A 16,864-nucleotide genomic window follows, 5' to 3' on the forward strand; every position below is an offset into this window, starting at 1 on the left:
CCGCCAAACCCAGATTTGTCTGTCGGACTGCCAGATGGTGAAGCATGATTCAACTCTCCAGAGAACGCGTTTCCACTGCTCCAGAGTCCAATGGCGGCGAGCTTTACACCACTCCAGCCAACGCTTGGCATTGCACATGGTGATCTTAGGCTTTTGTGCAGCTGCTCTGCCATGGAAACCCATTTAATTAAGCTCCTGACGAACAGTTCTTGTGCTGATGTTGCTTCGAGGCAGTTTGGAAATTGGTAGTGACAATATTTACATGCTTCAGCACTTGGCTGTCCCATTCTGAGAGGTTGTGTGGCCTACCACTTCGCGGCTGAGCCGTTGTCACTCCTAGACGTTTCCACTTCACAATAACAGCACTTACAGTTGACCGGGGCAGCTTTAGCAGGGCAGAAATTGTACTAACTGACTTGTTGAAAAGGTAACATCCTATGACGGTGCCACATTGAAAGTCACTGAGCACCTCAGTACGGGCCATTCTACTGCCAATGTTTGTCTATGGAGATTGTATGGGCTGTGTGCTTGATTTTTATTCAAATAGCCAAATCCACTAAATTGAAGGGGTGTCCACATACTTGTAGTGTATTTTTGCTCCTATGGGTACACTCTCAATGGCTGCCAGTCCACCCATTATGCCATCATTGACTTGAATGGGGATGCCCGTTCTATTCATTCTGTTTCTATGGCAGCACATGCAGTCAGGAGCGGAGGAGAACATGTCAAAATAAATATTAATAAATACAATTCAATAAATAATAATGTTTAGTTTATTTTTGCTATTACTGTGACCGCGGTCATTTGGCTGGCCAATTACCGTCATCCAAAATTCCATGACCATCACAGCCCCTATAAACAGTCATGTGTTTTATGATTGGGTGAAATTCCTTCTAATGTAGGCCTAGGTCCTTGCAGCTTGGAATGTGTGGTGTTTCGGAAAAGTGCCGATACCTTTGCTTCAGGAATGACACCAAACACATCAATCTTTCTATGAAATCTATTAAGATGGGCTACTCCAGTCCAAACACATTCTCATACCATGCACCATTCATCCAGTGTCTACATTAAAAGCCTGGCTACTAGCTTTATTAAGGGATACCACACTAGTTGACATTAAAAGCATCATTAAGGCTACAACACCACACTCCTCTGTCTCCATTCATGCTCTTCGTCCTCAGTGTGCTGCCTAATAGCCGGTGTGATGAATATATTAGCCAAGCCTGCCCTTGCACTCCTAAGAGGCGCGGGGGGGGAAACCCTCTTGTGTCGCCCCTGCCCGCCCCTCTTCCCATCCTCCCTCTACCCCTCTGGCAGTCTATCTGCCTCAGGCCACACTCATTCCTCCTGCTAATCTCCTAACTTGGCCGCGCCGCTTGCGTATTGTTCCACATTAGTCATCGGTGTCTTGGCAATCCTTTTGGGACGCATTACGCCGCCGCGCACTCCATCACAGGAAGTTAGACCATTTAGTGAGAGGTAATGCCTTTTAATGTCACTGCGAAACTAATCTATTTTAATTGAAAATGACATTTATTTATCCTCTCGCTCGCTCCCCTCTTACCCAACCATCCTCACACATGACCCTCCTTCCCCGCACTTCACCGTCCGTCAGTGAAAGTGTTAGGAACAGCTTGTTAAACAGGACAAGCATCTAGTCCACTCTTTTGTGAAACCTTCTCAGGGGGGTATTGGTGAGGAATCCTACATACTGCATTTGTGCCAAGTGCTTCCATCTACACACATAAACCATGAGTGGAGATGGCTTAGCTCCACAGCATTAGCATCTCCTCCACTCTTCCCTCTTGCCTTCATTCCTATTCCCCCCATTTCAAAAGCAGATGTGATTTAAAGCCATCATTCATGTTTAGTGGGCCTGTACATTGACGTGGTGGGTAATCTGAACAAGGGAGGCTTCCAGAGTGGGGGCTGGACGCCCAGACCACACAATCTCATGGAGTGGCCCTCGTGGGGATCGGTGACTACCCTATACTGCTCCAGTCCTCAGCACCTAGACTACATTTCTACAGGGTTTGTCCCTACTGCTGGACATGTTCTTAGTAGATCTGAATCCACAAAGTGAATGCTAAACGAGTCACCTCCCCAGATTCATTAACGCTTCCCCTCCCCCTATTTGCATATGACAATCTACCCCCGGTTGGCCGCCTATCCTACTATGGAATTTTCAATTGGTATGTGATTTTCTCTGTATGGCTGTTTTGAGGTAGGTATGGGTGTCTGTGCCTGTTGTGTTAGCCTTAAGGGGGTAAGGGCAGCGGTAAGTATGGATCGCATGCAGGCGTCCCGTGGTAAGCGTATGAAGTCATACTGGTGCATTGCTCTCAGAGGTTTATTGGGCTGCTGTGTTGTCATTTTCCTCAGTGAGCATGTGATGTCATTGATGGCGCCTGGTCTGATTACAGCAACACTTTTGGTTTTGTAACGTGGTGTTTTCCAACAATGTGCATTGTTCACTTGTGTAGTTACCTAGGTTGTACTGCTAGCTACTTTCTTAATCTTGTGTGTCCATGACCCTATTGATTCACACACGATGTGTGCATACACACGCTCACACACACCACGTTGAGGTAGGTGCAACTGACACGATTTCAATTTCCTTATGTGCGTTTCCGATTGCAGTAGCAGTCGACACATCTGAAACCGAGCTCAAGGCAGACGGCAGATCTGACCCCCCACTCACCCTTTCTCATTAGAATGCAGGATGCACATGCTAGTTTAGGTAAATTATTTTCCGTATGTTGCATGTGACTGGAAACAACATGCCACCCTGACCTTTGTGAAAGCTGAAAACTCTCTGAATCCTTATACAGTACTTAGTAGGAGGGTACCAAACTAATGGTACATGTTGTAGGCATACAATAAGCATGTGAATAGAGGTGAAGATACAGACCCCATCCAGCCCCTTTGATAATGTGACATTCTTCCTCAGTTACACACCCATCTTCACCATATTATGGCTCTTATCCTTAATGGTATCTATGCATTTGGTCTCACACAAACGCGCACAGGCATTTACTTATGCATACATTCTCCCACAGAATCCATCATAGATTAGGCTTGAGGCTAGTCTAATTCATATATTCAAATTTTATTGTTTACATTTTCCCTATAGCACAGTACATCTAGAGTTATCCATATATTTATAAAAGCTTAGATTTTTATACAGAAACAGGATTGCTGACACTACCCTGAAATCAACATGAACAGAATAACCGAACAGAACGTGGAAAGAGACAGTAGAAGTGTAAGTATTAGTAAATGCGTAATGGAGCTTTTTTTCTGGCGCCCACAAGGTCCTTTCCCACCCCTGCGGATGATTTCATCACCACCGCAGGCTCTCCTATCACTCTTTCTCTCCACTAGCCTTTTTATTGCAGATCTCCAGTTTGGTTTTGAAGTACCAGGTGGTCAATTTGAATAGAAATGTTTCTTTGTCATTGCCACTCCTGCTCTCCTTGCAGATCAGTTCTTGCCGGGTGCGAGATACAGACGAGATCGCTCTGTTGTGATCTGTCAGATCATGAGAAGCGGTGACTAACACTTGCGTGTGTACGCGTGTGGCCTATCTGACGGCAAGCAGCACATTACATTAAAGCTACTCCAGAGCCACATTGCCGGGGTAACGTGCGCTGTGACAGCCGCCAAGCAGTTTAAAATGCTGTCCCTGGAAGATTACCAATGGGATATGGGGGTGTACAGTTCATCTGTAATGGCTTCCCAGTGTTCTGTGCATGCACTGCCTTCTCCACGCCATGCCCCTTAAACCGTCCAGGCCAGTGACTGTGTCCCTTCTTCCGTTTTTATAATCCATTTGACAAGGAAGATTTGTCAGTAACACTGTTTCCCTCATCACGCCATTGAGTCCAAGTCAATGAGTCCAAGGTTGAAGTTAGTTCCAGCCCAGGCTGTGCTGGCCTGTAGCCCAGGAAAGTGAACCCTGGCTGGGCCAAGGCCAGTGTCTGTCTGCCCATCCTGGATCCAGATCCAGCACAGCTATGGTCATGATGTAGCCACCAGCTCACTGTTATCTCCCTGGTTCATGGCTGTGAGACACCTCCACATAACTGTCCACCCTCATTCTCTGTGTGGGCAAACTGCTCGTGTTGTTTTTATAACTAGTATCCAGTTAGGGGGAGGAGGAGCTTGGGATTTCAAATCCAGTATATGTTGGTTGGGGTTAAAAGGAATCTTGGTTTGTGCCTTGTCGTTTGGGGGATCACTCTGGCTCACACGACAGTGTAGATGTAAACAAAGACGATGACGAAGAGGTTGAGGAAGGTGCCAACGATGCCCAGCAAGGCCAAAATGGACTCCTCCTGCTCCTCCTTGCTCTCCAGCGCCCGCACCTCCTCAATTGTGATGACCGTGGGACCCATGGCCATAATGCTCGCTCAACCTGGCAGGGGTGCTGCTGGCACTTATCTGCAGAGAGGGAGATGAAGGCAGCCCATGTGACATAGGCACATACAGAGACAAACATTAGAGAAAAGAAACAACGCAAGCCCACAATCAAGAGAACACAGACAATGGGAATGAATTTAGATGTTTCGTTTCAGGCTGCACTGCTATGATGCATCCAACTCCCCTCCCCACTCATCCTCTCCTACATGTGCTTTATACAGCACCCTGGGGAAAATTGAACCAAACAGCCCTCGACTAGCCTAGCCAACCACCAATTCCTCAAGAAGAAATCAATGGTGATCGAATAAAACATTTGCCATGCACTGTTTAGTTATTGCCAAAGCTGTTGTGCCCCACCACAATAGAATCCTAGTATTCAACATCCCTTACTGTCTAGCTGCAACGAAAACGTTGAACGCCCCGCAAATGTCAAAACGAGCATCATTTAATGCTCCCATTTAGAGCCCCATACACCCACCCTCCCCTTTTTTCCCAAAGGTAGTTAATGATTTTCTTTCCACCCCTCTGTGTACGGAGCAGGGGCTCTAGCTGGTGTCAGACCTCCCAGGGAAATCTACAGGGAGGTAAACAGTCAGTGACACTGCCACATCCAGCAAGGGCTGAGAGGCAGGCAGCGCAACGCTATAGCCACAACACCGTCAACAATAAGCAGCCCGCGGAAACACAGCAGCCACCTCTGAATCTCAAACAGGCAGATCCTACCATCCATCGGAAAAAAGAGACAGAATAGAAAGAGAGGTGAAAAAGGTTTCTTACCCTACAGCGTGAAGAGTGGGGTGACATCCAGCATGCTTTTGGGTCCTCAATGGAGAAGCATGGCCACACACGGGAGCCTGCATTAGGAGGAAGCGGGGGACAGGGGGAGGCTGGCTGCGTAGCCAAGAGAAGGAAAGAAAAGGAAAAGGAGATCCTGGCTCCCAACTGAGCCTTGGTGCGTGGCTCTGCGCAGACACCTGCTCTCTGTGAAAAATCACACCCTTCTTGCCCGTATGAGTTCTCCAGTCCTCTGCGCCACCCCCTGGGTTAAATGCTGCCTTGGTTTTGGTTGCGCTATAGTCTCCTTTTTTGCTTTTGTTATTTTATTCCTCAGGTCTCCACCACCAAAGCTGAAGCACTATGGGGCTTGGAGAAACCCTCTCCCATACGCTCCCCCTTCCTCCCCACTACTATCCCCATCCTCCCGCCCCTTTCTCTCCAATTCCAAATTCCACCACAGCCCCCCTCTTCTTCCTCCTCAGCTCTTCTTGTCTCTTTGACCCTCTTAGCAGCTCAAAGAGAGAGCGCCACAGTCTCTGTGACAAATGTACACGCCCCCTCTTCTCTCCTCCTTTCTTGCTTTCCCACTTTCGGAAGCAGAGCAATTAGTGCCTTTCAGTGACGCCTCTCTCTCGCCTACCGCTGAACCCCGGAGGCACAGCCGCGCATGGTTACTCTGGAGACGGTAGCGCTTGCGGCGGCTACAACCACACTAGGTGGATACTACAGACAGCCCACCCCTCAGCAAGTGGTATTCCAAAGAGCCAGGTAGAACAGTAAAATCCCAGAGAGCTGTGTGTGGAGAACCAGAGAGCTAGAAAGCCTGAGTGCTGCTGCGTAGCTGTTGCTGTGTTGGTCTGCACCTGCAGCTGGTGGTGGCTGTGTTGTGGCGGGTCCCCTGTGCAAGCTGTGCCGTGGGATAGACGTGCATTGCATAACCAAGCAGAGAGAGAGAGAGGCTGGGTCCTTGTGGCGGGAGGAGAGAGAGGGAGTGGAGAGGGGACAACGCTCATGCTTCCCACAGTCTCCTCCTCCGCTGTGGGGGCTGGTTGAGCACACACCACCGGCGCTATTACCGCCAACCAAATAGAAGAGATGAAGCGACCTCTTCCTCAATGCAGCACGGCGGCAGAAGGCACGTAGCGCACTGTCTATCCCTTTGTTAGGCACAACTAGACTGGAGAAGAGAATGCGGGAGGGACAGCAATAGGAGGTGGCTAAGAGATGAGGCGTGGTGGGGGTTGTAGAAATATCTGTTCTTCAGGGGTCTCTACTCTGAGAAGCAGTAGCAACAAAGCAAAGCGGTCACGCTTTACTTTTTTATTTTTGTCATTTAGCAGACGTTCTTATCCAGAGTGACTTATAGTAGTGAGTGCATACTTTTTTCATACTGGTCCCCCGTGGGAATCGAACCCACAACCCTGGCATTGCAAGTGCCATGCTCTACCAACTGAGCCACATGGGAACCTTTTGTTCTTCTACACCCCCATTTCTCTCATCCTCACCAGAGGGACTGTTGTCATGGACTGGTGTTCCCCCTGAACCACCAAATTGCAATGTCATGTTGTGTGCAAAAATGGTACCCCCACTCAAATGGTACCCCCACCAGCATGTTGTATGTCCTCCATCACCCCCTACACAATAGTTAGACCCCCACCCAACATGTAGAAGTGCTGTGGTGACATTGACAAACACAAGAATCCCCAGAAGGATTGCTTTATCTAAATGTATGTCAACGTGTATGATCCAATCAAAGTTTCCTCAGCAGTGACTCACTCCAGTCCTTTAGCACTCCTCCTCCTTCATCGCTCCTCATCTTATTCTTACATTTCAGTGAAGTACAGGATATGGTTATCACTCTATATGAGTTTAACCTGTTTTTGCGCCTAAGACTGTTTTATTTTGGTTTTCTACCATGTGATCGATCGGACACCGACTTGTGAATGTGTTGGCTCAATTTTATGTACCTCCCCATCCAGTCCCTTTCCAGCCCGATCAATTATACAAGGTCCCCAGGCCGGCCTTGCTGTTACAAGCCTGTTTTGGAGTCTTAGCAAGCCATGACCATGAAGGTCCACTACTTAACTATCGGATTTGTCTCTGCTTTGCAAACAGATCGTACTGCAAGTGTAATGTACATTTGTATTTATTATGGATCCTGGGGTCCAGTAAAATGAAGGCAGTTATACAATTTAAAAAACATTACAATACATTCACAGATTTCACAACACACTGTGCCCTCAGGCCCTTACTCCACCACTACCACATATCTACAATACAAAATTCATGTGTGCGTGTGTGTATAGTGCATATTCTATCGTGTGTATGCATGCGTCTGTGCCTATTTTTGTGTTGCTTCATATTCCCCATTGTTCAATAAGGTGTATTTTTATGGGGTTTTTTTAATCTAATTTTACTGCTTGCATCAGTTACTTGATGTGGAATAGAGTTCCATGTAGTCTTGGCTCTATGTAGTACTGTGCGCCTCCCATAGTCTGTTCTGGACTTGGGGACTGTGACGAGACCTCTGGTGGCATGTCTTGTGGGGTATGCATGGGTGTCCGAGCTGTGCGCCAGTAGTTCAAACAGACAGCTCGGTGCATTCAACATGTCAATACCGCACACAAATACAAGTAGTGATGAAGTCAGTCTCTCCTCTACTTTGAGCCAGGAGAGATTAACATGCATATTATTGTTATCTCTCTGTGTACATCCAAGGGCCAGCTGTGCTGCCCTGTTCTGAGCCAATTGCAATTTTCCTAGTCCCTTTTTATGGCACCTGATCACACGACTGAACAGTAGTCCAGGTGTGACAAAACTAGGACCTGTAGGACCTGCCTTGTTGATAGTGCTGTTAAGAAGGTAGAGCAGCGCTTTATTATGGACAGACTTCTCCCCATCTTAGCTGCTGTTGTATCAATATATTTTGACCATGACAGTTTACAGTCCAGGGTTACTCCAAGCAGTTTAGTCATCTCAACTTGTTCAATTTCCACATTTATTTATTACAAGATTTATTTGAGGTTTAGGGTTTAATGAATAATTTGTCCCAAATTCAATGCTTTTAGTTTTAGAAATATTTAGGACTAACTTATTCTGTGCCACCCACTCTGAAACTAACTGCAGCTCTTTAAGTGTTGCAGTAATTTCAGTCGCTGTAGTAGCTGACATGTATAGTGTTGAGTCATCCCCATACATAGACACACTGGCTTTACTCAAAGTTAGTGAAGATTGAAAAAAGTAAGGGGCCTAGACAGCTGCCCTGGGGAATTCCTGATTCTACCTGGATTATGTTGGAGAGGCTTCCATTAAAGAACACCCTCTGTGTTCTGTTAGACAAGTAACTCTTTATCAACAATATGGCAGGGGTGGTAAAGCCATAACACATACGTTTGATCAATAATGTCAAAGCCGCACTGAAGTCTAACAAAACAGCCCCCACAATCTTTTTATCAATTTCTCACAGCTAATCATCAGTCATTTGTTTAAGTGCTGTGCTTGTTGAATGTCCTTCCCTATAAGCGTGCTGAAAGTCTATTGTCAATTTGTTTACTGTAAAATAGCATTTTATCTGGTCAAACACCATTTTTTCCAAAGGTTTACGAAGGGTTGGTAACTGGCTGTTTGGTCGGCTATTTGAGCCAGTAAAAGGGGGCTTTACTATTCTTAGGTAGCGGAATGACTTTTGCTTCCCTCCAGGCCTGGGGGGGGCACACTTTCTAGTAGGGTTCAATTGAAAATATGGCAAATAGGAGTGGCAATATCATCCGCTATTATCCTCAGTAATTTTCCATCCAAGTTGTCAGACCCCGGTGGCTTGTCATTGTTGATAGACAACAATAATTTTGGCAACTCTTCCACACTCATTTACGGAATTCAAAAATTACAATGCTTATCATTAAAGTAGTTGGCAATATCAGTGGGTTTTGTGATGAATGAGCCATCTGATTCAATGAATGATGGAGCTGAGTTTGCCTTTTTCCCCAAAATGTAATGTAAGGTGCTCCAAAGCTTTTTACTATCATTCTTTGTCATTTATCTTTGTTTCATAGTGTAGTTTCTAATATTTTTATTTCAGTTTAGTAACATTATTTCTAAATTTGCAATACGTTGTGCAGCCAGACTTATTTGGTTAAGGGCTTGTAAGTAAGCATTTCACTGTAAGGTCTACACCTGTTGTATTCGGCGCATGTGACAAAACAGAAGTTTTGCAAAAAACAAGCATTTCTATTAGGGGTGGGCACGGTTATTCGACTATCTGAACGGATGTTAGTATTCGATTACTTGGGAGACTTCTTTTTTGATAAAAAAAAATGCCTTTTTCTTTTAAGGCTTTGTCTAAAATTAAATAAATTATGTGACAATGCTACATAGCCTACCAGGATAGACCATTGCATTTCAAATTTGAATAAAACAACAGTTTTATGACAGTTACCCATTAAACAGAGACACACGTGTAGCTTGTTATTGACGGTCAATCAAAGTGGCGCTACAGTCAGAGGCTCCATGTGTCGCAAGTGAAGTGGGAGATGAATAATCAATGCAAAATGGAATTAAAATCTCGCTAGTGCTCTCTCTCGTGCTGTCGCTCACACTCGTGCTCCCGATTTCACTCGCGATCTCGCTCACTTTCGCTCTCGCGTTCTCTCACTCACACTTTCTAGCTCGCGTGCTCACATTCTCACACACTCAACTTCTAATTCAGATTGCTTTATTGGCATGAAATGCAATTTGTAGATATTGCCAAAGCAGTATAGTGGTACAGCATTTCAGTAAATACAGTACAATGCAATAAGGATAATGAAATACAGTTCATTTCAGTAGCAGTAATAATTGTTAATAGTACATATAATCATGTATACAGGTACACTATTGCTGTTGTGTAATCTTCGGTCGATACATTAAATTAAAAGATTATAAAAGAATGGCAAATAAATAAACAACTTGGAATTTGGCCCTAAAATTGATCCACCATCCAAATGTTTTATTATTTCCCTGTTATGTGCTGTGTAATGCTAATTAGGTGGGTGCTTAAATTTGTCCTATTTCACACAAGTACAAGTGTGTGTTTAGCATATTTTCGGTTTAGATGTTTCTTTTTAAAATGCACTATGAATTATGTAGGTTGAAATGCTGTAGCACAGAATACAACAATTAATAAAAGTCCCATGATGTTAGTGATTGCCCATTACTGCTTATCACTTAACTGTTTATTCACATTACTTTAATAAAATATTTCAGTTGTGTATATTACATTTGTTTTAGGCCTATTTGATGACTTTATTTCAAGTCATCTCATCTCAATAAAGCAGCTGCCTATGCTGTCTGACAATCACTATTTGTGTAGCCCTTCAACATAAATAAGGCATACTTTAATGACTGCTGAATACCAATCACTTAGATCATGTATTTTCAGGTAGAGATACCTCACGAAGCAGCCTGCTCTCTATCCCGTGTTGTTCTCTCTTCTCTCTGCACCACACAGACCAGACACGTAGGCGAGCAAGGGATTATGGTCATTGTCGTTAATTACCACGTTTTCTGCACTAAACTACAGTTGAAGTCGGAAGTTTACATACACTTAGGTTGGAGTCATTAAAACTTGTTTTTCAACCACTCCGCAAATTTCTAGTTAACAAACTAGTTTTGGCAAGTCGGTTAGGACATCTACTTTGTGCATGACACAAGTAATTTTTCCAACAATTGTTTACAGACAGATTATTTCACTTATAATTCACTGTATCACAATTCCAGTGGGTCAGAAGTTTACATACACTACTAAGTTGACTGTGCCTTTAAACAGCTTGGGAAATTCCAGAAAATGATGTCATGGCTTTAGAAGCTTCTGATAGGCTAATTGACATAATTTTAGTCAATTGGAGGTGTACCTGTGGATGTATTTCAAGGCCTACCTTCAAACTCAGTGCCTCTTTGCTTGACATCCATGGGAAAATCAAAAAACAGCCAAGACCTCAGGAAAAAATTTTTGTAGACCTCCACAAGTCTGGTTCATCCTTGAGAGCAATTTTCAAACGATAATAAGCAAGTATAAACACCATGAGACCACGCAGCCGTCAAGGAGGCTCGTTCTGTCTCCTAGAGATGAACGTACTTTGGTGCGAAAAGTGCAAATCAATCCCAGAACAGCAAAGGACCTTGTGACGATGCTGGAGGAAACCGGTACAAAAGTATCTATAACCACAGTAAAACAAGTCCTATATCAACATAACCTGAAAGGCCACTCAGCAAGGAAGAAGCCACTGTTCCAAAACCGCCATTAAAAAAGACAGACTACGGTTTGCAACTGCACATGAGGACAAAGATTGTACTTGTTGGAGAAATGTCCTCTGGTCTGATGAAACAAAAATAGAACTGTTTGGCCATAATGACCATCGTTATGTTTGGAGGAAAAAGGGTGTGCCTTGCAAGCCGAAGAACACCATCCCAACCGTGAAGCACGGGGGTGGCAGCATCATGCTGTGGGGGTGCTTTGCTGCAGGAGGGACTGGTGCACTTCACAAAATAGATGGCATCATGAGGAAGGAAAATTATGTGGATATATTGAAGCAACATCTCAAGACATCAGTCAGGAAGTTAAAGCTTGGTCGCAAATGGGTCTTCCAAATGAACAATGACCCCAAGCATACTTCCAAAGTTGTGGCAAAATGGCTTAAGGACAACAAAGTCAAGGTATTGGAGTGGCCATCACAAAGCCCTGACCTCAATCCTATGGAAAAGTTGTGGGCAGAACTGAAAAAGCATGTGCGAGCAAGGAGGCCAACAAACCTGAATCAGTTACACCAGCTCTGTCAGGAGGAATGGGCCAAAATCCACCCAACTTATTGTGGGAAGCTTGTGGAAGGCTACCTGAAATGTTTGACCCAAGTTAAACAATTTAAAGGCAATGCTACCCAATACTAATTGAGTGTATGTAAACGTCTGAGCCACTGGGAATGTGATGAAAGAAATAAAAGCTGAAATAAATCATTCACTCTACTATTATTCTGACATTTCACATTCTTAAAATAAAGTGGTGATCCTAACTGACCTAAGAAATTGAATTTTTACTATGATTAAATGTCAGGAATTGTGAAAAACTGAGTTTAAATGTATTTGGCTAAGGTGTAAGTAAACTTCCGACTTCAACTGTATGTAGAAAATTGGTATTTTGGAAACTACTACACTCCCTACTACACTGAACAAAAATATAAATGCAACATGTAAAGTGTTGGTCCCATGTTTCATGAGCTGAAATAAAAGATCCCAGAAATTTTCCATACGCACAAAAAGTTTAAAATGTCCCTCAAATTTTGTGCACACATTTGTTTACATCCCTGTTAGTGAGCATTTGATCCTTTGTCAAGATAATCCATCCACCTGACAGGTGTGACATATCAAGAAGCTGATTTAAACAGCATGATCATTACACAGGTGCACCTTGTGCTAGGGAACAATAAAAGGCACCTCTAAAATGGGCAGTTTTGTGTCACAACACAATGCCACAGATATCTCAAGTTTTGAGGGGGTGTGCAATTGGAATGCTGACTGCAGGAATGTCCACCAGAGCTGTTCCCAGATAATTGAATGTTCATTTCTCTACCATAAGCCGCCTCCAATGTTGTTTTAGAGAATTTGGCAGTACGTCCAACAGGCCTCATAACCGCAGACCACGTGTAACCACGCCAGCCCAGGACCTCCACATCCGGCTTCTTCACCTGTGGGATTGTCAGAGGGGGGACGGGGGATGCGGAGGAGTATTTCTGTCCGTAATAAAATATATTCTGTGTGGAGAAACTCTTTCTGATTGGCTTGGCCTAGCTCTCCAGTGGGTTGGCCTGGCTCCCATATGGGTGGACCTAGGCCCACCCATGGCTGAAATCCATAGATTAGGGCCTAATTTATTTATTTAAATTGACAGATTTCCTTATGTGAACTGTAACTCAGCAAAATCTTTGAAATTGTTGCATGTTGTGTTTGTTTATTTTTGTTCAGTATACAGTACCGGTCAAAAGTTTTAGAACTACTCATTCAAGGGTTTTTCTTAATTTTTTACTATTTTCTACATGGAGTCATGTACTAACCAAAAGTGTTAAATCAAAATATATTTTATATTTGAGATTCTTCAAATAGCCACCCTTTGCCTTGATGACAGCTTTGCCACACTCTTGGCATTCTCTCAACCAGCTTCACCTGGAATGCTTTTCCAACAGTCTTGAAGGAGTTCACACACGTGTTCCGACTCATCCCAAACCATCTCAATTGGGTTGAGGTCGGGGGATTGTGGAGGCCAGGTCTGATGCAGCACTCCATCACTCTCCTCCTTACACAGCCTGGAGGTGTGTTGGGTCATTGTCCTGTTGAAAAACAAATGATAGTCCCACTAAGCCCAAACCAGATGGGATGGCGTATCGCTGCAGAATGCTGTGGTAGCCATGCTGGTTAAGTGTGCCTTGAATTCTAAATAAGTCACAGACAGTGTCACCAGCAAAGCACCATAACACCACCTCCTCCATGCTTTACGGTGGGAAATACACATGCGGAGATCATCTGTTCACCCACACTGCGTCTCACAAAGACAGAGCGGTTGGAACCAAAAATCTCCAATTTGGACTCCAGACCAAAGGACACATTTCCACCGGTCTAATGTCCATTGCTCGTGTTTCTTGGCCCAAGCAGGTCTCTTCTTCTTATTGGTGTACTTCAGTAGTGGTTTCTTTGCAGCAATTCGACCATGATGGCCTTATTCACACAGTCTCCTCTGAACAGTTGATGTTGATGTCTGTTACTTGAACTCTGAAGCATTTATTTGGGCTGCAATTTCTGAGGCTGGTAACTCTAATGAACATATCCTCTGCAGCAGAGTTAACTCTGGGTCTTCCATTCCTGCAGCGGTCCTCATAAGAGCCCGTTTCATCATAGCGCTTGATGGTTTTTGCGACTGCACTTGAAGAAACTTTCAAAGTTCTTGAAATGTTCCGTATTGACTGACATTCATGTCTTAATGTAATGATGGACTGTCTTTTCTCTTTGCTTATTTGAGCTGTTCTTGCCATAATATGTACTTGGTCTTTTACCAAATAGGGCTATCTTCTGTATAACCCCCCCTACATTGTCATAACACAACTGATTTGGCTCAAACGCATTAAGAAGGAAAGAAATTCCACAAATTAACTTTTAAGAAGGCACACCTATTAATTGAAATGCATTCCTGGTGACTACCTCATGAAGCTGGTTGAGAGAATGCCAAGTGTGTGCAAAGCTGTCATCAAGGCAAAGGGTGGCTATTTGAAGAATCTCAAATATAAAATATACTTTGATTTGTTTAACATTTTTTTGGTTACTACATGATTCCATATGTGTTATTTCATAGTTTTGATGTCTTCCCTATTATTCTACAGTGTAGAAAATAGAAAAAATAATGTAAAACCCTTGAATGAGTAGGAGTTCTAAAACTTTTGACCGGTAGTGTACATCACACAAATCAGGCTTGATCTGATTAATCTCTAGAGAGACTCCCCATTGCCTGAAGGAAATGGAATTCAAATAATTGAATGGATGTCAGTCAATTAGTTTTTTACTGAAAAATAACCGAAATGTTGGGTATTTGCTCAGCACTATCTACCATGCTGCTCTGTGTTAGTGGTGGGACCTTACGTTAAGTTATCTGTTATTGCTTTATTTACTTCTGTTTTCACCAATGATTATCTGGGAATGGAAACATTCAGGGATCCCACTGGCTTAGTAACATGTCACTGTCCCCAGCAGTGACACACAAAGACAGGACCAGCCTATTTACTTCTATTCACACGACTCAATTTAATCGGGGAGACCGACCAGGTATTCCCTGCAAAGGAGTGTGTAGCATAAACATAGCCGATTCAATTTTTATCCTCGACAACAAATTTTGAATAAGCAATTTACTCTATAGGCATAGACCTCCTTCCGATTTCCCTTTGCCACGCTCTTCTTTGTTTACTGAAGTGTTTACTACAGTTTTACTACCTCCCCCCTCTACTGGAGCCTAACCCACAGTTGTTGATGAACAACGCTGGCTGGACATTGTCCCCTGTGCCAGGCTGTCACTCACTGCCACCCCTGGGGACCCGCAGGAGGAGCGGCCAGGCTACCGTGGTCTACATAGGGGCCCTCTGCCTGTATGCTTGGCATTTTAGCCTCCCACACTCGCTGCTCTTATTCCCACTTACCTCCATGTGCCTAGTACTGCTTGACTAGCATCTATCTAGGGCCCTGTTTTGCACAATCATGTGACATGCCTGGATTTTAACCTTTTTTATTGAAAGCTTTTTCATCAAACTGTCACCTTTTGTTATCAGATGGTTCAGCACCATCCAATTTTTTTTTAACTTTAGTCATTGAGCAGACACTCTCATCCAGAGCGACTTACAATTGGCGCAGTCATCTTAAGATAGCTAGGTGAGAGAACCACATATCACAGTCGTAACGAGTACATTTTCCCTCAAAGTAGTTATCAGCAAAGTCTGTGCTAGTAGGAATTGACCAAGCAAAACTATACCAACAACGAGTTGAAACAAAAATCATACTCCGCTATTCTTGTAGAAACAGTAGAGGTCCCTTCCCAGCTATAAATGGAGACAATAGCTTGAATATTTGGTGCAATTCTCATTTCTGGATATGGCTTAAAATACAGGATAAAATATTTCTGTCACATGATTGCGCAAAACACAGGCTCCTATCTATTACACATTTTACTTAGTGTGCTGCTATAGGAGGAGCAGGAGACGGGAATAGGAGAAAAGGGGTAAGGTAGAGTCTTGTTATTTTATTGAAGCTGCCAACAGCGTCGGTGGTAGGAGAGGAGTCGCCGCCGATGGCACTCTTATCTGGTAGTTTGTACGAACACTAATTTGTCAAGTACGCACAGCGGGTGATGACTGGCAGCATCGCTCTCTCATACCTCCCTCTTCCTCCCTCCTTCCCAGAAGCACAGGCCTCTTGTTTGATCTCTCTCTTATTTCCTTCTGTTTCTCATCTCATTTCAAACCCGTAGCCACAGGGGCAACGCTTTAGCTGAAGGTGGGCCAGAAACATGTCACTGCGCTGTGATTGGATAACTTTGCCTTTATGGGGTATTGTGTGTAGACCAGTTATCTCAATTTAATCAATTTTAAATTCATACTGTTAAACAACAAAATGTGGAAAAAGTAAAGGATTGTGAATACTTTTTGAAGGCACTAAAGTGACCCACGGGGGGGTATATGAAAAAATAAAAATAATAATGTAATAATAATAATGTATGCACTCACTAACTGTAAGTCGCTCTGGATAAGAGCGTCTGCTAAATGACTAAAATGTAATAATAAACAGTAGCAGCAGCATATGTGATGAGTCAAAGAAGTTAGTGCAAAAAGGGTCAATGCGGATAGTCCGGTTAGTTATTTGGTTAACTATTTAACTAACTATTTATCAGTCTTATGGCTTGGGTGTAGAAGCTGCCGCTTGTCTATGACTTGGGTGGCTGGAGTCTTTGACAATTTTTAGGGCCTTCCTCTGACACTGCCTAGTATAGAGCTCCTGGATGGCAGCCAGTGAAGATGCTCCCCATGGTGCAGCTGTAGAACGTTTTGAGGATCTGAGGGCCCATGCCAAACTTTTCAGTCTCCTGAGGTGGAAGAGGTGTTGTGGG

At 43.9% G+C, this 16,864-nt stretch overlaps 1 protein-coding gene and 1 long non-coding RNA gene across 21 annotated transcripts in view; one reads left to right on the forward strand and one right to left on the reverse strand.

Moving 5' to 3' along the window:
* The window catches only part of LOC121570187 (baculoviral IAP repeat-containing protein 6-like), a 141,888-nt gene that overhangs the window by 92,626 nt on the left and 32,398 nt on the right, over window positions 1-16,864 (forward strand). The window lies entirely within an intron of this gene.
* On the reverse strand, window positions 3,091-6,388 carry LOC121570198. Its single transcript, XR_006001441.2, has 2 exons — window positions 5,200-6,388; window positions 3,091-4,443 (listed from the first exon to the last, which is right to left on the reverse strand). It is a non-coding gene; the product is annotated as an uncharacterized LOC121570198 (long non-coding RNA).

This window comes from Coregonus clupeaformis, chromosome 1 (genome assembly GCF_020615455.1).
Source record: "Coregonus clupeaformis isolate EN_2021a chromosome 1, ASM2061545v1, whole genome shotgun sequence".
NCBI lineage: Eukaryota > Metazoa > Chordata > Actinopteri > Salmoniformes > Salmonidae > Coregonus > Coregonus clupeaformis.